Below are 22,377 nucleotides of genomic sequence, written 5' to 3'. Positions count from 1 at the left end.
TATAGTAAATGGATCATTGATAGTACATTTTCTTATTTTTTATGTTATTATTTTGGTCAAAGATGGTGTTGACATGATTAAGCATTTTCTTAGAATTTAAACTTGATTTATATGGTTTAGACCAAAAGAGTGAAATAAAAAAATAAAAATAAAAATTTTAAAAACAACTTGGAATGAAAAGTTTGAAAAAAAAAATGAAAATAATTGATGTTGAAAAATTATGAGAGTTGGAAAAGGCTACATTTGGGATTGTCCGAAACTACCTTGACTCAAAACAAATAGGAATAAGGGAAAGAGCTAGCTGCCAACAAGAGTGAAAGCCGCCAATGTGCAAAAAGAAAAATGGTGCACAAAGAGAGTAAAAAAAAAAGGGGGTCTTTTGCACATGTTGGTTGTTTGATTTATAAGGATATGTGATATCATTGATTTATTGTCTGAAATCTAAAGAGTTGACAGATCATATGTTTTGACACTTGGTGGGGATTTTACTACACTTACTAAGTTTGTGGAACTTAAATGAATTGATCTTGGTTATATATGTGTTATTCATATAGTCTTATGGAGTCTATATTCTCATTGGCTCCAGTTTACAAGTTCTATATGATTGATTGCTTCCTTCTTCTAGGATATTTATTCATTTAGACCCTTATCAATTTTTGACGAAAAGGAATAGAGTTAAAATTGATATCATTTTAGGGAGAGGGGGAGAACACTTGATCATTGCATTTACTATGCATTGACTTTTTGGCATTATTAGCTTAATTTCATTGTTATTTTATGCTTGTGTTTATCTTTTTTTATTAAGCTTCACGGGTAGTTTTTGTTTGAGCTGATGTGCAGATTACAGTTTAAAGATGCTACAAGTGTTGAAGCTTCATGTGGTTCAAAAAGGGTTCCGCTTTTATTAACTTTTGACAATCATTGTAATTTGCTTTTTCTGCTTGGTTAGATTACATGTTGCTTTTAATGTTTTGTCTCGAAATTGCAAAAGGGGGAGATTGTGAGATATATAGTTTGTAATTGGCTAATTACATTGTCAAAATAAGTCCGATCGAGTTGTAAAATTTCTGTTCAGAATTTCAAGATTTAAGATCGGTAGCAGATTTGAAGATTTTCAAGTGTTTATGCTTTAATACACCCCGAGATGATGAAAACAATACTTTAGAAAGGTATGTGAGTGTGCGAGAACACTTAGGAAGTTTGAAATTTTTAGGAAGTTTACATTCTGCCAAATTCGAACTAGTAGAAGAATCAAGGAACAAGTTCAACATTGTGGACATTCAAGATGGGTCATCTTAAACCGGTAGGAGATTCCTAAACCGGTTCAAGAATCACGAAGGATTCTTCACAAGCCATCTTGAACCGGTAGGCAATTCCTGAACCGATTCAAGATTTTAGATCTGTTTAAGTAACTTTCGTTTTCTGATATGTTTTGATTCCTTTTTGGTCTAAACTTACTTCCAAAAACATATGCACGAATTTGACTTGTTTTATAAGTATTCTTAGGACTTCCAAACTTCTATATAATGTCTCTTTCATTCAACATTGAGGGATGCCTTTGAGGAACAAAAATTCATTATTTCGAGAAAGTGTTTTTAGAGATATTTTTTTAGAAAACCAAATATGAATTTTCTGATTTTATTTTTGAGAGCACACACAGATATACATGAGTGATTTAATTGTGTTGTTCTCTATCTCATTGGAATCGGAGCATAAATGAAGATTCAGAGATTTCGAAAGGCAGATCTATTTATTCTACATCAAATTCAAATCTTGAAGAAAATGGGTGAAGCGATCACACTTTGAAAGAGTTAAAGAATTCGATGAGTGTTGTTTGATCTACCAACAATCCTTCTACAGAGATCAATCGCAAAGCCAGAGGATTGTCAGCAATTGATTTTTGGTAGAATGATATGGTGTGAGCCTAAGTCAAAGTCTATTGTACTTTGTTTTATATATAGTGGATCATCTACTAGATTTTTCCCACAACAATTGGTCTATTATGCCAATTGGGGTTTACTCACTAAAAATCTTAATGCCATATCTCTAACTTTACTTGCTTTAATTTTCAGTATTTATCTTTGTGATTGTGGATGTCTAATTGATCATATTGCTTAAGTAATTTAATCAATCACAATAAAAAATAAAAAAATAAAAAATAAAAAATAAAAATTGAACAAGTTGACTTATTAATCTCATCTAGATCATTAAAAGAGTTCATCACAATTAAATCAACTAACAACTTCTGCACCACGTAACAACATTATGTTCTCAATTGCAGTCACTATTGTTGACATCTTGGTTGGTCCATCAGAATCATAGCATGTTTGTACATTTTCTCTATGAATATTATCCAATAAAAAAAAAAAAAAAAAATTACAACCCAATGTCTCACCAAAGCCTTAAAATAAATAAATAAATATATATATATAATTGTAGGAGCTACTATACCTTTTTCTGCAATACTCTAAGATGCCATTTGACAAGATTTAGTTTAAAATATTACTATTTTTAGTGATAAAATTCATCACTATAATAATAAAAATTTCTACTCACCAATACTTAGGTAGTACTGAAAGAGGTGAATTTCACCAATAAAAATAAAAATAAAATAAAATAATGAAGGCAGGAATTTTTTTTTTTTGGGAGGGGGGGTGGGGTTGGGTGTGTTGGGGAATGAACATGATTAACTAAAGTTGTTATGAATTTAAAGTACAAGAGAGAAAAAGAAAATAAGAAGAGAGAAAAGTTATTGCACATATATGAGTGCAGGAATAAAAAATTAAGAAGAGAAAAAAAATAAAAGAATGACGTAGAAAATAAAAAGAAAAGAAAAATGAAAGAATTTTAAAAAGAAAAATTATGCAAATTTTTTGAAAAGAGAAAATTTTATAGAGACATTTTGTAGAAGTTTGACAAATTTGTACATGTCTGTGTGTGTGTGTGTACATATATATACTCCATATATTAAGGAGCCACATTGGGGAGTTAAGCTATAGGAATGTTAAGTGGCTACTGTGGCTTGCTTTATATAAGGAATACTATACTACTGTGTGAATGAATGACAGGGAGTGGAAACAGGTAGAGAGAGAAAGAGAGAGATAGAGAGAGAGAGAAAGACTTCCTGATTTTACCTCATTTTACATTAATTTTGAGTTTTTAACACTACAAGAGAAAAAAAAAAAAAAAAAAGGTCTTTAACGAGTGTCTGGACCTCCTGTGAAAACTTTTTCACGGGACTTTTGAGCCCCTCGTCTATTATGGTACTGGAAATACTCTTCACTTGCTACCGGAAATAATAACACTCGTAAAAGATTAAAGCACGATGATTCTAGCATCCCGTAAATAAAACTCTCACGAGATTTCTAACCCTTCGTTAACAATTAATTTATGAGGAAAAAAAGTATTTTATGAGTGTCTGAACCTCCCGTGAAAACGTTTTCAAAGGACTTCTAAGCCCCTCATCTATTATGGTCCTATAAATACTCTCCTCTTGCTACGGAAAATAATAACACTCATAAAAGATTAAAGCAGACGATTCTAGTGTCCCGTAAATAAAACTCTCAAAAGAGATTTCTAAGACTTTGTTAATAATTAATTTACAACACTATTAATAATTGATTTACGAGATTAATAGCCTCTCGTTAATAATTAATTTATAAGTAATAATTAATGTAAGACACATTTATTTACGAGGACTAAAGCCCCCCTAGATAGCTATATATATATTTATATAATAAATGCGCTCTACTACCCAACCATTCACATATATAACTTGGCCACAGTTTCAACTAAACAATAATATAAAATGCTAAAAATTTACACTTAATGCCAATACCAAAAACAATCCATATTTAAATTCACCATTAAAGATATCAAAAGAGTAAGGCATTAATTTACAATTCATCATTAATTGTTTAACGTGCCAAAATTAAAAAGAAAATTCAATATTTTCTAGAAATATATATCAATCTTCACATTGTTCGTTAATTCCTGGCGCAAGTTGACTTCCAATTTTTCACACTTCCTCCACCTCATTGTCCATTGTATAAAATTCAAGCACGTACCTGCATCATACAAGTCCTAATTTTAGTATAATAATAATGTATATGAAGTAATGATAAAATGCTAGTTTTCTCTTTCATACTCTAAAATATTTACTAAGGTGTGAACATAAAAAATGAAGTTCCATACTTTGAGAAGCCAACAATCAAAAAACCCTAAAAAAAAAAACATGCAATCCACATGCCCATACTTTGCCAGGGACTCAACTCCGTCATGCAATCGTCCAATTCCAAATAGAACAAGAAGGTCAAAAAAGGGCAAACACAACACCCCGCAAGTGCAAGTTCTGCGTCTACAACTTGATTACCAGGAATGTCAACTGCCAATAAAGGTTTATACATAGAATGTAAGAAACATAACTACTATGCTTTTTAAATCTCCAAGGCACATTGATAATTTGACATCAAAGAAAAAATAACAACTTTAACATGGAACAAATATAGTTAATAGTTGTAAAACAACAACAAAGCTAAACTCATGCTAATAATTAGTTCAAGAGGACATATTGGAGAACTCATTGGCTTCAACATAATATACTACAAGAAAAACATATTGGATAACTTATTAGAATCATATCAACAAGTGAAATTTCTGTATAACATACAATTCAACAAAAAAAATAAGACAGAGAAAAATTTAATCAATGATTTGCTATCCTTTTTGTTCTTGTTCTTCCCTTTATTGAAATTATATCAATGCCATTATCTTTATCGCTTTGTAATTTTCTTTAATAATGCACTTAACTATTAGATCCAATCATCCAAATAAAACAGACCAAAAGTTTAAAATAAAGCAGAAACATGAATAATACCAATATGCAAGCAATGAAGAAAAATATTATGAAAACAAATAAGTATTACAAAGTTGCACTTTAGAACTGTTTTGTTATATCATTTATATGTTATTAAACAAATTCAATACCTTTGTTGTGATGGGTTTGCAGATTGCCTGTTTCTCATTGTGAATAATTATCATATTGCTCAATAACCACTCAAAAGTGCACAGTGTATGTTGTCCAATGCAAGGTTAGACAAAGCGTTTTGGGCTGAAGCTGTTTCTACAACTAGTTACTTGGTGAACTGGTCTACGGCGTCTATCGTTCTCTTTCTTTTCTCTTTTGGTTTTGACGGATCATGCTACGTTCGTATCTCAAAGTTGCAACCCTACCATGTCTCAATTTTCACGGGAAGATTCAATTGATAAAGATGTGGTCCTTAGGGTTGATCGTCAGAGCATTGCAGAACGTGAATCTGTACTAAAATCTTGTCTGGTTGGTCGATTTGATCGTGATGTGGGGTGCATTAAGAGGATTGAGGAGTGGGTGACGATATCTTGGCAGATCTCGTGTGGAGTAAAAGTCTCAACCCTACCTGACGGCTTGTTCTTGTTCCGTTTACCATCGGAGGCCGAAGCTTGTAGAGTTTTGCATGTGGGGAGGAAGAGATGGGGTGAAGCTTCCTTACACATCGACAAATGGGATTTTGCGGTGAGTTGCTCAGCCGTGGTTGATCATGACAGGTTACGAAGGGTGGTGTTGTTCGGATTGCCCCTCCATCTCTGGTGTCACAAACTGTTTGTAGCTATCGGTGACCTCTGCGGTGGGTTTAGAAGAGTGCAAGCGGATGATCAAGCAAGAGGCGAACGAGTTCTCATTCTTGTTTCCGCCGGAGCTATGGTGCCGTAGTTTGTTTTTGTTGAAGACCAACGAGTAGCATTCAAAATCAGGTTGATTGAGGAAACCTCACCTTGCATTCTTCCAAAATCCTATTATGGGTCTAGTGAGGTTTCTCTCCTCCCGTATGATGGAAAATTCAACGGCGGGCGTCATCGGCATTTGCAGGCTCAACTGAGTTCTCAAGGAAAACGAAGAGCGTTCGCCGACGCGCCAAAAGAGAGTGTGGTTGATAGATTTCCGAGGCGTACGCATAACGCCCGTTTTCCACACTTTTCAAATCCTCGTCTTGATCGCCTTAATGGTATTCAACCACGTGGCTTCACAAGGGCCTTTCATACAGCTGAATCAAATGGGCGTAAGTATGGGCCTCTATCTTCTGGGTTGAATAATGGGCCTTTAGGTTCTTATGGACCACAAGCTTCACTTAAAAGGAATGTTATGTGAAGGCCCAACAATAAGCTATCCATTTCTTTCCTAAATGATAAGCCCAACCCACATTTGCCCAAGTCCAGCCGTAATAATACTAAGTTACGTATTGGGCCATTTGAAGATTTAAAAAGATTGGTTCATTGGGGGCTAATAACAAGAAATCAGCTTCTTTTCTTAATACAAAACCTAGTCCAGCCACCAAACCAATTCATATACAGGATCGTCTTCCTCATGTTCCCTCTGTGAAATTCTGGAGCTTACCGGAGAAGAGGAGGTGGATGAAATTAAGTGAAGATGAGGCTGGTGTGGGAATAGATAAGAAGGGTTTTCGTCATCTACAGTGTTGCGCTGATGCTTTAATCAAGCCCCTTCCAGCTACATCTCCAATAATGGGAAACAGCTCTAGACTTTCATTTCGGGATTCACACAGAAACAACCATTTTTATAGATGGTCGAGAAAAGATAAACAAAAATGGACCTCCACTGACCCAGGTATGTCCTCTGTTTCTCATTCTCAGAACTCCCTTAACGCACCTTCTTCTTCTTCCACCCTTTCTGGAAAGGTGAGGGGCGATGTTGAGATGTCAATGGAGAAGAGTTGTGTTATGACTAATGTGCCTTCGCACCTGTTGAAGAGTTTGGGCTGGTTACAGAGACGATTGCCAACGAAATTGTCACTTCAGGCCAAACAGATTCACTCAATTGTGAAGTTCAGGACTCATCAGATGGGATCTTGGTTCGAGTTGGAAGAGACCTTCACTTTCAGTTGTCTAATGAGTCAACCATGGCTCTGCTCAAAGAACTTCGCCTTTATGTTGCTTTAAAAGGTTTTAATTGTACATCGTCTGTTGGGGAAGAGGAGAAAAAATTGGTTAGTTACTTGAGCAGTGGACTAGGAGACAGTACTGATTCTGACTCGTTTTCAGAGCCTTTTGATTTTGGAAGGGCTTGTGATGAGGAGGTGGCTACTGATTTGGTTTCTATCCAAGAAGTCTGCTCTAACGAGTCTGTACCTTGGATGGAGAATGATTTTTCTGAAGTGATAGAGGAGGAACCTTTGGCAATTGAGAGATCTGATTGTTCAATAACAAATGTTGATTTGGGTAAGGATTGGATGATTGAAAACATAGGAGCTGCTAGTGAGTTGCTAGGTGTTTCTTCAGAGGGAAACAGTAACCAAACACTTTCCATTCTTCAAGCTATAGTGAAAGGCAGAGAGGTTGCTGTGACTAAAGAGGTAGTGAACCCGAGGCCTTTATCATCCTGGAAAGGGGCACAGGAGATCAAGAATCTGATCTCTAAAGTCAATTATGAGGGAAAGAAGGGGGTGGTGAAGGAGAGGGGAAGGACTAGGAGTCGGAGCGTAAAGAAAGGAGGTGGGGAGATTATCTTATCTGGTTTTTAATGAAGCTACGAATTATTTCCTGGAACGTTCGTGGTCTCAACGACCTAAATAAAAGGAGGGTGGTTAAGGTTGCTTTAAGGAAGTGGGGGGCCCATGTTGTATGTTTGCAAGAAACAAAGTTGGCATCCATTACGGATGGGGTGGTAAGGAGTTTGTGGGGAGGAAGGTTTGTAGAATGGGAGGTTTTGAATGCTACAGGTACTTGGGGTGGTATCTTAATTATGTGGGATTGTAGATGGGTGTCACGGCTGGATGTGTGGGTGGGAAGATTTTCAGTGTCTTGCAAGTTCAAGTTGGAAGAGGACAATTTCAGTTGGGTTTTCACTGGGGTCTATGGACCAGTTGTTGATATTGATCGGCCTTTTTTCTGGGAGGAGCTTAATAATGCTCAAGAAATGTGGTTTCTTCCTTGGTGCTTGAGTGGGGACTTCAATTCTGTTAGATTCCCATTAGAGAGGTCCACAGGGGGTAGGAGGTCGTCTGAAATGGATCAGTTTTCTGATTTCATTGACGAGCATCTTCTTATCGATTTACCTATGGAAGGCGCAGCCTATACATGGTCTAATGGCAGGGACCCAGTCACTTTTTCAAGGCTGGATCGTTTTTTTTATTTCTGGGGAGTGGGAAGAAAAATTCCCGGATGTCGTTCAAGCAGTTTTAGCTCGGGTCATTTCTGATCATGTTCCTTTGGTCTTAGATTGTGGAGGTTTGAGTTCTCAAAGGTCTCCGTTTCGATTTGAGAATATGTGGCTAAGAGCGGAGGACTTCCAAGGGAAAGTTCAGTCTTGGTGGGAGGGAGTTGTTGTCATAGGCTCATCTAGCTTCATGTTAACTACAAAGTTGAAGGCTCTCAAATTCGATCTTAAAAAGTGGAATAAAGACGTTTTTGGGAATCTTGAATGGAGGAAGAGTAGAGTCCTTGTTGATTTTTATGAGATTGATCGCCTTGAAGAGGCGGGCGGGGATGTGGAGTTCTTGCGTTCTAGGAGAGCTTCTTGTCAGGCAGCTTTTGCAGAGATTGCTAGTATGGAGGAGATATCTTGGCGACAAAAATCTCGGGCTCTTTGGTTAAAAGAGGGAGATCGCAACACAAAATTTTTTCACAGACTCGCTAACGCTCATAGAAAAAGTAATCACATAAGACGTATTCGGGTAGAAGGTGTAGAGATGTGGAAGGAGGAAGATGTGCGTAATGGGATTGCTTCTTTTTATCAGAAGCTTTATACTGAACCGCTTGTTTGGAGACCCAAACTTGATGGTCTTCATTTCGAGGCCATTTCCGAGATCGACAGGGAAGGGCTTGAGATTCCTTTTACTGAAGAAGAAGTTCTAAAGGCCTTATCTAGTTGTAATGGGGACAAAGCTCCAGGGCCAGATGGTTTCACTATGCGGTTTCTTTTGGAAAGTTGGACAGTTGTGAAAAATGATGTCATGGGCACTTTTCAGGAGTTTTATTCTACTGGTGCTTTTGAGAAATCGCTTAATGCAACTTTCATTGCCCTTATCCCTAAGAAGGGAGGTGCTTCTGACATTAAAGACTTTCGTCCTATCAGCTTAGTGGGTTGTATCTACAAGCTTCTGGCTAAGGTCCTTACTCTTAGGTTGAGGGGAGTGATGGATGGGATTATTTCAGATTCCCAGAATGCTTTTGTTGGAGGACGACAAATTATTGATTCAGTTCTTATTGCAGGTGAATGTGTGGATTCCAGATTGAGAAGTGGAGTTCCTGGAGTTTTTTGCAAACTTGACATTGAGAAAGCATATGATCATGTGAATTGGAATTTCCTGCTTTATTTGTTTCAGAGAATGGGGTTTGGAAGTAAATGGAGGAAATGGATTGAGACATGCCTTTCGTCAGTCAAATTCTCTGTTCTTGTGAACGGGTCTCCTGTTGGTTTCTTTGGGTGCTCTCGGGGTTTAAGACAAGGAGATCCCCTGTCATCTTTCCTCTTTCTTATTGTTATGGAGGGTTTAGCAGACTTATGCGAAGAGCAGAGGATCTTGATATTATCAAGGGCTTCATGGGGGAAGAGATCCTGTTCATCAGATGGAGGTCTCTCATTTACTTTTTGCAGACAACACCTTGGTTTTTTGTGATGCTAATGTGTCTCAGCTTAGATATTTGAGGTGCATTTTGGCCTACTTTCAGGCTGTCTCTGGTCTGAAAGTTAATGTGGCTAAAAGTGTGCTTGTGCCAGTTGGAGAAGTTCAGGATATTTCTTCTTTAGCGGAAGTCCTTGGGTGTAGGGTGAGTTCTTTTCTAATTCAATATTTGGGCTTGCCTTAAGGGGTTTCCACTAGAACAGTGGGGTGTTGGGACCCTGTGATTGATAGGTATGCGAAGAGATTAGCGGGATGGAAAAAGCAATACTTGTCTAAGGGAGGGAAAGTTACGCTTATAAAGAGCACTTTATCGAGCCTTCCTACTTACTTTTTATCTATGTTCCAAATTCCATGCTCTGTTGCTGATAGGATCGAAAAAATTCAAAGGGATTTCCTTTGGGGTGGAAGAGGTGATGAATTTAAAGTATCACCTTGTCAACTGGGAACAAGTTTGCAAGCCAATGAAGTTTGGTGGTCTAGGTATCAGAAGACTGGTCCCTTTTAACCAAGCTCTTCTGGGTAAATGGCTGTGGAGGTATGGAAGGGAAAGGCATCGCTCGTGGCGACGGCTAGTTTCATGTCGATATGGGGAAGAGAGTGGTGGTTGGTCTACTCGTCCGGTTTCTCTAGTGGGAGGAGTTGGAGCGTGGAAATTCATAAGGGAGGGATGGGATGCTTTTTCTACTCATATCAGATTCAAAGTTCGTGATGGCAGATGTGTACGCTTTTGGGAGGATCTTTGGTGTGGAGACCAGCCTTTATCTCGTTTATTTCCCAGGTTTTACAGTATTGCAGTTGATAGCCTTGCCTACGTAGCCAACTGTTATCAACTTGATAGTAGAGGGATTACGTGGGACGTGCAATTTCGACGCTCTTTTCAGGATTGGGAGGTGGATGAGGTATGTGTTTTCATGGATTTGTTGTATCAACAGGAGGCAGTTGGCAGAGGTAGTGATGTCATGACATGGATTCCCTCTTCCCATGGTCGCTTTGAAGTTCGTTCCTTATTCTTATGTCTTTCTGATTTCGATATTGTTGATTTTCCATGGAAGACTATTTGGCGTTCTATGGCTCCAACTAGAGTGGCATTCTTTGTTTGGACCGCTGTTTGGGGTAAGATCCTTATGATTGATAATCTAAGGAAGAGGGGCAATTGTCTTGTTAATTGGTGTTGTTTGTGCAAACAGGATGGTGAGTCAGTTGCTCACATTCTAATACATTGTCCTATAGCGACGGATTGTTGGAATCTTATCTTTTGTCTGTTTCATATGCATTGGGTTATGCCTCGTTATCCTAAGGATTTGATTTGTATATGGAGAGGATGCCGTGTGAGTAGCGCTGTTCGCGATTATTGGAGAGTTGTACCACATTGTGTTTGGTGGTGCATTTGGAAGGAGAGGAATAGTAGAATGTTCGAAGAGAAAGAATCGTCCATGGCGAGTCTGAAACTTCACATCATACGCTCTCTTTTCAGTTATGTGAAGAGGAAGTCCGATTCTTCTTCCGAAGATTTAATTATTTTTTTGGCTTCTTTGGAATCTTAATCCCTAGTTCCACTTTTGTATAAGGGATGCGTTCCCCTCTTGAACGCCTTTTTTATTTCAATTATTACTTATCCAAAAAAAATAACCACTCAAAAGTGGGACAGGCAATCGGTTATCTATATTCACCATATAGAGTGCACGGAAATAAAAATTATACGATATGCATGTAGGATGAGCTTAACTCAGATTCAGCAACAAATAAGCTTAGAATGGTGCAGGTTTGAGATCATCCACTTTATACTAAAGCAGATGTTAGAACTGCTAGAAATTTAACTAATGCTCTGAGTAACTTTGCAAAGAATTCAGGATTGAAGGTCAGTCCAGAAAAAAGCACAGTTTTCTTTACCAAGTCTGTTAGGGGGAGAGGGAGACTGAGGAGGTTATTTCAATGCAATATAGGATCATTTCCTAAAATTTATTTGGGACTGCCTTTACTACCGACAAGGTTAAGGAAAATTCATTGTCAGAGCTTGATTGATAAATTCACATCTAGAATAAATGCTTGGAATGGTAAGTGTTTATCTATGGCTGGAAGGTTAGAGCTTGTGAAATCAGTTCTCACTTCTTTTGTATATTATTGGTGTTCTGTTTTCTCTTAACCGAAGGCTGTGATCAAGTACATGGAGAAGAAGATGAGGGATTTCTTGTGGGGATCTAATTCTGAGAATAGAAAATTACACGCTTTAGGTTGGAATAGAGTGACAAGTCCAAAGTCCGAAGGTGGTTTTGGGGTGAGGAAGATTGTAGACATCAATGGAGCAGCTACCTATGTTTCAGTTTAGAAATTTTTGAACTCAAAGGATTGCTTATGGGTGGCTTGGTTCAAATGGAAGTACACCAGACTAGTGTCATACTGGAACTATCATAATAAAACAACAGATTCTCTGTTGTGGAAGAAGATGCTGAAGGTGAGGGAGTTCATGCTTGCTAATGTTGAATTTCAAATTGGTAATGGAGAATCTACCTTTCTCTTTACAGATCCTTGGATACAAGTTGTACGTATGCTGGAGAAACTGGGAGATATAGTGTACAGGGACTTTGGGCTAACAAAACAAGCTCTCATTTCCAGAATCATACATGATGGGTAGTGGCAACTCCCTGTAAGCAATGCCAATTCAGTGCTGCAATTCAGAAATTTTGCTTTTTATTTGCTTCTGAAGCAGGGCTGTGATCGATTGAAATGGAGACATGGTTCAATCTCACTTAGGAATGTATGGGATACATGGAGGACCAAGTTACCGACAGTGGGCTGGTATGAAGTATGTTGGGGTGGATCGAGACCGAGAGCTTCACTGAGCTGTGTCCTTGCAATCCAGAGCTTTGTTAATTTGAAGAGGAGGGGAATCCCAACTGTGGCAATCTGTCATAATTGTTTTCAAGCTGAAGATGATTTAGATCACCTTTTTGTCAGTTGTTCTTTTGCTCAAGAGGTATGGCAGTGGTTGTCTACGCTCCCTGGTTGGCAGATGCCTCAATTTATTACACTAGAGCAACACATTTTTTGGTTTGTTCAGCAACGAATAAAACACAAGGCACAAAAAAGCATCTGTGCTACAACAATATGGTTTTTATGGGATGAGAGGAACAAGAGGCTACATCATGGACTTCATAGAACTGCTACCAACATTGCCCAGTCTATTTGTGGAGAGGTTTTACTTCTATCAAATATGGAATTAGGGGAATTTGGGGCAGCTTCATTACATGTTTAAATTGGGTGTTTTTTTTTTCTTTCCTCTTTTGTTTGCTGCAACTACGCTTCTGTAGTTATATTTCCTTCTATTTACAATTTCTTCTTTTATTTTCCAAGGGGATGCCCTTGTTGTTACTTGTATATTCTTGATAAATCTATAAACAATTTCCACATTTACCCAGGAAAAAAAAAAAAAAAAAAAGAAAAAAAGAAGCTAGCCTAAGCCCCATGTTACCAGACAAAAGTGAAACATATGTACAAGAAACACAAGTCCTCTAGGCTTTGGAGCTTGAACTCCGGGAGGGATTTGACCTGAGGAGGTTGTTGGATCATATTGGGGTCTAGATAACCAAGATTCACATTGTGGTATTCCATTGGAGTGATGTGATGATCAAAATTGGAATGAGAGGAATGCTAAGAAACTTTCTACCTCACGTACACAACAACAACCAACTTCACAACAATCAACAACAAATAACAATAAACCACAACCTCCACATACGATGTTCCCATACTCCCATGTTATATCAATGTAATAAAGTAATGGCCACGACAAGGACCCATGCTTTCAACATTAAAGTAATAGCCACGATAAGAGCCTATGCTCGGCAAAAGTTGGAAATCTAATTTTTACGCATATAATATTATTTTTCAACATAGGTCTTACAAGTTATAGCAATGGGACTTTAATATATCATTGATCAAGATCACTTTGGCAGGTTAATTTTACATGACTTCACATAGAGATAATTGATAAATGAACTTCATTAGCTAGTAGAATTCAGAACATACCTGCCAGAGATGAAGATTGAGAACCAGAACTATGTTCCTAATCTTACTTCAAAAGTAATGGTTTTGTTCTGCTCCTAATAAGCTGGTTAAAGTAGATCCTGTGAGGAAAAAAATTAAAAATGTAATGCCAACATAGATAAAAAATAAAAGAAAATAAAATCAGATAATATGTTAATTACTACTTTTCAAACAAAAAAAAAAAAAAGGTTAATGAATGACCAATTGACCTCTAGAACTTTCACATATTTGGTAGGCCATATAACCGTGCAGAATTCACAAAAAAAAAGTGGTTAATTTGATGACTGACTTGAAAACTATCCCATTCTATTTATTTTCCTGGAACTGTAACTAATTTAATACCATACCATCAATCCATATCGATTTATATATATATATATATATATATATATATATATATATATATATCAAATGCATAGTTGCATAGTAGGTAAATACAGAAACAGAAGAACCCAATTCTTAAAAGGGATGATGTTGACGCCGTGGAGATACATACAAATGGATGGTAGCCTTAGAGCTAGCTCTCAACAATTTTATAATTTCCACATGTCATGCATAGGGAGTCATTTCGTTTTATTCTTGTTATCATTTGAGCCTGAGCATCTATTGTCTAAAATGGAGTTCTCATTCAAACTGCTACCAGTGGCATATGCCATAGTTATAAAGTGCAATGTCATCAAATTTTGAAAGTCCACTCATCATCTTGTGCATGCAATGTAATAAAATCATCTCGGCTGCTCTGAAAAACTAATAACTTACTAATGCTTTCGTAGAACGAAATGTTGAAATCCTTTCTTCCGTAATTTGCCCAAAAAATAAGAAAGAAAAGAGTAAAAGGTCATATAGAGCTTATGATTGCCTGCTTGAATTTCTTAACTCATTCATGTTTATTCTTAGGCAGACTACATTGTTTGAAAAACTATGGAATTCTTTGGGAGATTCAATTGGATATCTCAGACTTGTAGCATATGGAAACTGTCCCTGCAATTTAAATAAGCAGATAATTGATTTGTTTTGGGCCTCTGGCAGTACTGGATACATAGTTTATTGCAATGTGTTTAGCAGCTATCCATTTTTTATTTTTTATTTATTTTTTTTTTTTTTTCCGAGTTAAACATAAGTACTACACCTATTGTGAAGAATTTACTTAACATGAATTATTAGTGTTCTCGCTAGCTTCTTTTTTCTTTTTTCTTTTTTCTTTTTTATTCTCCCCTATCGGGAGTTGATTTTTGTCTCCAGGATTTGTTGCAATCCTTGGTTAGTTCTTGGGTTTCTGGTTTCAGTCTGGAAGCTTTTGAAAAAAATTGGACAATTCACTAGTTGATTTGGAATAATTCTAGTAGTACTATTTCTCATTATTTGCTCATTCGATACTCTCCAGTAATTTGTCAAAACATTTCAGGACACAAGATTTCTGTTTTAGGTCTTGTAAGAGCTTTGAGGTGCTTTTAGATCTTCATTGTTGCATTTTCTTTTTTCCGTTGTTTGTTTGTTCATTATACTTGTGGAATAGGCCTATATTTAGAGGCCTTAAAATGTTTATGATGAAGGGTGGCAAACTTGAAGGTTAGTTTTACAAGGAACTGGGAATAGGAGCTGATTTTATCCATGTGTAATTTGTACTATTTCTCTCAATTCTCCCAGTGAACCTTGGTTGTATTAGGTCTTGTTGTTTAGCCAAATTTATGATTTTAATTTTGTATATATGGATATCCTGATCTCTTTTTTCCATCACTTTCTTGTAGGGACGTTTTGACATTGTCTCACAACATGGGTCATTCACCCCCACAGAGGTTGAGGGATCCAAATTTAGTAGGGCTGGTTCCTTGACCATATCTTTGGCAGGCCCTGATGACCATCTCTTAACGAGCGTACTTGGAGGACTATTGTAGATGCCAGTCCTGTCCAGGTAAGTTCTTTTTTCTTTCTAGAAAGGAAAAAGACAAGGCTACAAACCTGGTTGCTTCTCTCTCTCTATTTTTATAAATATAGATGTAGATATATTTTCTTTTTTCTTTCCATTAGGGAGTTAGAAGGGAGGGGTTGACTTTATTCTATTCAGACTATTTGGTTAATGAACGTGGCTGTGGATTATATTCCTAACCAAATATTAGATAGCTGGATGTTTTCAAAATCATCTTTGGCGGCTGAATGATTTTACTCTCTTTAAGTACTCTCGAGTGACATTGGATGGAAATTCCTTACTTGTGTGATGAACCATGGTTCATCGCTTTACTGACCCTTTTCTTTTCATTTCAGTTGATCCTGGGCAGTTTTCTTCCAAGTAATCAGAATGAGCCGAAACCCAAAACGCAGAAATCTGGGACTAAAGCAGCTACGACTGCTCCAAGCTCTGCTGCTAATCCTTCTAATGTGGAGAAGCATCAAAATTCAGCAGCCCAAAATCTGAATTTTGCTTCACCTTCTACATTTGGGACGGATAACTGGGCCAGCATGCAGACCATGCAAAACCCAGGAAAGTCCACCACCGACATCAACATATCTTTGCATGGAGAAAAACTAATCTTTGATGAGTACAGGTTAGTTTTCATGATGTTGAGGATTCAACCATATCATACATGAACAGGGTATCCTCTATTATGGAACCTAATCTACACTGCTTCAATTTATGGCAGATGCGCACCAGTAATTAAAAATCCACTATAAATGCTTTATATTTTAACTAATACTTTTCTGAGAAGTTGTATATATGATATAACCCACAAACCAAAGTTGGATGGTCGCCCCATGAGTGGAGACATTGGAAGAGATGCCACAAGGGAAGCAACTGCATTTGCCATTCGCTTGGCTGCTGCTAAAGACAGACCTCGAGGTATGTACATTTATATAATGAATATGGTTTTAAGTTCATATATTACACTTGGTTCACATCAACTCTTTCCATATTATATGTTTTCTTCAGTTGGCGGGTGGTACTAATGTTCACCCGATAAACGGGGGGTTGAAGAAAGAGGGACTTTTCCAGAACACATCCATAGCTAGTATATATCTTGCATCATGTTTTGTACTTTTTTTTTTTTTTTCCTCCCTTTTATCTTATCACATTAGCATTCTTCGTTGTATCTTTATTTCTTTTGGTTTCTAACTTTTATTTTTATTTATTTATTTTTTATTAGTAGATGAAATATTTCCTGTGAATTCAATTAGTCAAAAGGATGCTTTAATTGGCGGGGTTGCTTATGGTGGCTATGCACGGAAGGTTAATCTTATTTTCAATGATCATGGGCACTTACAAAAATACACTTCTAATTGTGTGTACATTTATCTTCTCTTTAAAAGACTTACTAAATTGTTCACTACTGAAATTATATACAATAATCTTCTATTTGCCCTATAACCGTATCAATTTGTTCTATTCCCAGATTGTTGTAAGGGTTTTAAATTCCATGGAATCCCGGCATGCACTTGCTTGCATTGAGGAATATGCGGAGCGTCTTTTTACGGCACTGAAAGAAGCCCTTGCTTTGGTTGGTACTGTCAAGTGCTACACTAAGGGTTCTATGGACTGCCTCTTTTAGCTGGATATGTTCAATTATATACAAAATGAGTTGGGCAGAGGTACTCATGAAAATCCAAGTTGTTTGCTTTTATAATCAAACTCCCTCAATCCACATATTTTCACATCTCTTCTTACAGTTAAGCACTTCATTTATCATTTAACTATATCAAGGTATACTGGCACTTATTTTTTCCTTTTCTTTTACTTATAGGTTTAATAAAATATATAGGTTTAATTTCCAGGGAACTTTTTGAAAATTGACAAGCTAAAGCATTGACATCAACAAAAATTGAAATCAGCACACCTTAGATCAAAAATCGAGCAAAACTCCTCTAATTCAGAAACTTAGGCGCCTCTCTATTGAAGCACACCTAGTGGGCCTTTTCTTGGGAAGCAAAGGAAATGAAAAACCATATAAACCAGTTAAACTCTCGCAACAGGATTAGGACCGAGGAGTACTTGCAGTTCTAATCTTGATCAATCTTCTTATCTCTTTTATTTTATCTTAGTAATTTTGGTTGCTTTGACAATTTTTAATTAGAATTGAAAAATGAATTTTTTTTAATAAAAGTGATAATTTAAATAATTAAGAATTTAGAATTTTCATGGTTTTATGTTGGATCAGTTTTGTATGTTAATATTAATAGAGGTGAGAGGAGTGAGAGCAGCCTCACCGTAACTTCATTCCATTATATCAATGTTTTAAAAATAATAATAATTCTTCACCATTGATGAATTAAAAATTAATGATAAATACAATTCTTCTTTTAGTTTCAGCATTGGTTTCCTTATGGTGTTAGGGTAAGTTTCCTTATGTATCGGGTTTCCCTAAGCGAAATTGGCTTAACAATTAGTTAAGGGTGGGGTGTTTACAGGTAGGAGAATAATTGGGAAATTCAAGTACCTTGACATCCAAGCTTCCAATTAATTTCCGATTCAAGCAAGGAGGATATATATATATATGTGTGTATATATATATATTAAATGAATGCAAAAAAAAAAAAAAGTGAAACCCAATCAATAATTAAATGGAAAACAAAAAAAAAACCCAAATCTAGTCACAACCAAAGCAAATCCAGCAAATAAAATTGACAATAAACCAAAGAAAAAATTATGCATGTGTTAGCCCTAAAAATTGTTTAAGAAATAGGGATTGAAGAAAACCCTTAAAATGTTTGAGAAAGAGGGATTGCAGATTACCTGAAGAATGAAGGTAAGTCCGGATCCTCAGTTCTAGAGAGTAAAGAGAGGGTTGAACAAATAGCTCTGTGTTGGTCAAGGTAGAAATTGATTGAGATTGCGCCCAACTCTCCTTTCCCTGTCGAACCAGAACTTCAAGCGGAGATGGAGATAGAACTTCAAGCGAGGCAAAGATTTGAGATAGAACTTCAAGCGGAGATGGGGTAAATGATCTGGCCTCCTCAACAGAAATAATGGAAGAAAGAAGATTAGGGCATTTTGAGAGACTGGCCGAGTGTTATCGGCAACTTACTCAACAACGGTGGAGTAGCGCTCATAGGAATGAAATTAAGAGCAGAGTTTGTGTAAATGGTGACATGGAAAATAGGGCTAGCAAATTTTGGCTGACTATTGGATTTTTGCACGTGTGGGAGACGAAAATTGTGGGCGTGATTTTTATTTTTTATTTTTTATTTCATATTCACGGGAGAAAAATACTCCCGTAGAAATATATTTAATTAATAAGTGTCTTTTCTCCCGTTAAAGTTGAATCAATCCTTCGTAAATATATGTAAACATTAACCACTTTAAACTCTCGTGAAAACCGTTTTTTACGAGCAGGGCCGGCCCTGAAATTCCAAATATTTTGAGAGGTCCTAGGCGAACTTTCAAATGTGAGGCCCTTGCGTTTCACACGCGCAAAAAAGAATTATAAGAGTGCGAAATTTTAACACCATGTTTTTAAATTCTATAGCTAATATAATTGTGCCCTTGTGCATTGTGCATAAGGCAACTAACTAATAACTATAAATTTATCACCACCAACAAATAATTGTGCGCCTGTACAGTGTGCATAAGATAACTAACTAATAAGTATAAATCTATCATCACCAATAAATAATTGTGCGTTTGTACAGTGTGCTTAAGACAACTAACTAATAAGTATAAATTTTAATCACCACCAATAAATAATTGTGCGCAAATTGTGCGCATGTGCAGTGTGCATAAGACAGCTAACTAATAACAATAAATTTATCAATTAAAGAGTGCGAAATTTTCACAGGCACAAAATAAAAAATGAAAGAGAACAGAAAACTGCAGCTTCTTTTACATTCATTGTTTATATAGTTACTAAAATTTGATGATTACATATGAAAAAAATATGTGGTGATGACGTGACTATATATATATATATATATATATAGGAGGCTGAACTTGTAGTACTGAAGAAGTAGTGGGACTTTTAGGTTATATGTGTCATCCACTATCATATATATAGTTTTCTCTTTCACTCTTTATATTAACTACACTGCACTTTGTGTGTGTGTTTTTTGGGAGCCAATTACCCGCAGTGATTGATTGATCATTGCTACAGAAGACCTGTGCAAATTAATAGAAAAAACCATTAACTTTTGTTTTGTTAAAGCCTGCTCTTGATTTCCAGGTGTTTGTACATTCTGTTGGCAAGTGCTTTGACAGTATTATTAACTGAAATTCTAGCTGAGCCAACTTCAAATAACATCAATAATGGTACCTGCCATAGATTATGGACTCGATCGCCATGAAAGACACATGTAGAAAGGCACACATTTATTAAAATACTAAGAGAACCATAATATATTCATTCAGCTTTTGATAGCCATCACACACAATGACACACACAAAACCCTAGCTACTTTTCACCATTGGAACAAAGGTAAAGGCCCGAATCAAACGAACCAAAGTTAGAACAAATCAAATGATGAGATGAACGAAAGAAAGAAACATATATAAAAGATCGATTCATGCAAAAGGAGAGAGAAGAGAGAAGAGAGAAGAGAGGATGAACATACCTTGTCACCTGAGGAGATAGCGGAGGCTGCGCCTTGCGGAGTGTCGAAGCAGATTGTGTCGTCTGAAACTTGCCCTAACTTTTTTTTATTTTTTATTTTTTCCATCCCCTATGGGCCTCAAAAATTTGAGGCCGTCTAAAATCTGAGGCCCAAGGTAACCGCCTTGGGCCAGGGCCGGCCCTGTTTACGCATTTTGTGAAGACGTGACCCCTTATGTATAAAAAATAACTTTTACAAAAGAAATAAAAGATCTCGTAAATATTATCTCATAAAAATTCACTTTTCTTATAATAAATATATATCTTCATTTTTTTTTTTCGGTACTCTAAATATATGCATCTTCAAAGTCCTCTATCATATGAGCTCCCACCTTTTATGGATGGTTGGATGCAGCGTTAAAGCCTCCCAACACTTCAAGGCTAGCCAGCCACACAAACTAATAGAAATATATATATTAAAAGCCCCTTTAATTTTTAAAAATCCCTTGCAACTTTAATTGCAAATATTGATTATACATATAAATATTATATTTTGCAAAAGATTTCAGAATCTAAGGCTTTATATAACAAACAACAACCACGCACCAACAGCATCTTAGGAGAACATCCACGTGGCAAGTGCCGAGGCCATCCCATGTAGCCTATGATCTTGAGATGTGAAGAGAAGATCTCTTTTCAGGCCCTATTGAATGCATTTGATTTGACAAGATTCTTGGCTTAAGACTTAAGATGGGATTAGTTTAGAACTCGAATGGCGAATTGTATAAAGCATGAAACTAGCTAATAAAAAGTATGTTTTTTTTGTAATTGACAGAACCTAAGAGCATAGTTAAAGGCCAAATATATATAAATATACATAGGGATGAGGAAAAGTAGTGGGAATCGAAAAGCAACCCCAACATGGGCAGCTTATTGGCTCAACAAGTGATGGTGGGCTGCACATGAGAAAGCCATTGCATGCTTTGCTTTGGTCTCATCCGAGGATTGTAATTAAAATATTTTATTGATCAGAGGACCATGCCACACCCATAAGTTCACCAATATTATGCATTATGTGTGTTTATATATATACGAACTCTGTAATATACGGAATATTAAAAAGAATTAACAAACTAAAAGGATGCATGGTAACAGTCTCTTTTTAATCTTTTGGTTTTATTCCTAATTGTAATCGCCGTTGTCCTTTTTTTTTTTTTTTTCAGATAAAGAATATGTTCACACATTTATTTTCAACAGAAATCAAGAGTAAGCCTAGAGCTGTTGGATGGAAACATCACAAAGTCAGAAGATTGTCAGCAATTAATTTTTGATAGAACGATAGGGTGTGAGTCTGAGTCAAAATCTATTATACTTTGTTTCATATATAGTGTATCGTTTATGAGATTTTTCTCACAACAATTAGTCCCTTCTACCAATTGAGATATACTTGCTAAAAATTATGGTGTCATATCTCTAACTTTACTTTCTTTAATTTTTAGTATTTATTTTTGTGATTGTGTATATTTAATTGATCATATTATTTAAGTAATTTAATCAATCACAATAAATAAAAATTTTTTGAACAAGTTGACTTATTAATCTCATATAGATCATTAAAAAAGTTATTCACAATTAAATCAACTAATAACTTCCGCACCACGTAACAACTTTATGTTCTCAATTATGGTCACTATGGTTGACATCTTGGTTGGTCCATCAGAATCGCAGCATGTTTGTACATTTTCTCTATGAATATTATCCAATAAAAAAAATATTACAACCCAATGTCTCTCACCAAATCCTTAGAAAATATATATATATATATATATATAATGTTAGGAGCTACTATTCCCTTTTCCGCAATACTCCAAGATGCCATTTGACAAGATTTAGTTTAAAATATTACTGTTTTTAGTGATAAAATTCATCACTACAATAATAAAATTTTCTACTCACCAATACTTAGGTAGTACTGAAAGAGGTGAATTTCACCAATCAAAATAAAAATAAAATAAAATAATGAAGCCAGTAAATTTTTTTTTTTTTTTTTGGGAGGGGGGTGGGGTTGGGTGTGTTGGGGGATGGACATAATCAAATAAAGTTGCTGTGAATTTAAAATAGAAGAGAGAAAAAGAAAATAAGAA

At 36.1% G+C, this 22,377-nt stretch overlaps 1 long non-coding RNA gene across 3 annotated transcripts; it reads right to left on the bottom strand.

Moving 5' to 3' along the window:
* Positions 1 to 3,727: 3,727 nt before the first annotated feature.
* LOC132273421 (uncharacterized) lies at positions 3,728 to 20,428 on the bottom strand. 3 transcript variants are annotated; one of them, XR_009470110.1, is made up of 4 exons: positions 20,256 to 20,428; positions 13,704 to 13,801; positions 4,195 to 4,384; positions 3,728 to 4,067 (listed from the first exon to the last, which is right to left on the bottom strand). It is a non-coding gene; the product is annotated as an uncharacterized LOC132273421 (long non-coding RNA). The 3 variants fall into 3 exon arrangements; XR_009470109.1 differs by having other exon boundaries at positions 3,731 to 4,067; positions 4,256 to 4,384; positions 20,256 to 20,423; XR_009470108.1 differs by lacking the exon at positions 4,195 to 4,384 and having other exon boundaries at positions 3,737 to 4,067; positions 20,256 to 20,412.
* Positions 20,429 to 22,377: the final 1,949 nt, after the last annotated feature.

Source organism: Cornus florida, unplaced genomic scaffold (assembly GCF_030987335.1).
Source record: "Cornus florida cultivar Cherokee Brave unplaced genomic scaffold, ASM3098733v1 CherokeeBrave_3.0.0_Hap2_Chr09, whole genome shotgun sequence".
Classification (NCBI taxonomy): domain Eukaryota; kingdom Viridiplantae; phylum Streptophyta; class Magnoliopsida; order Cornales; family Cornaceae; genus Cornus; species Cornus florida.
Note: the sequence above shows the minus strand (reverse complement) of the source record. Positions and strands in the feature narration are given on the sequence as shown.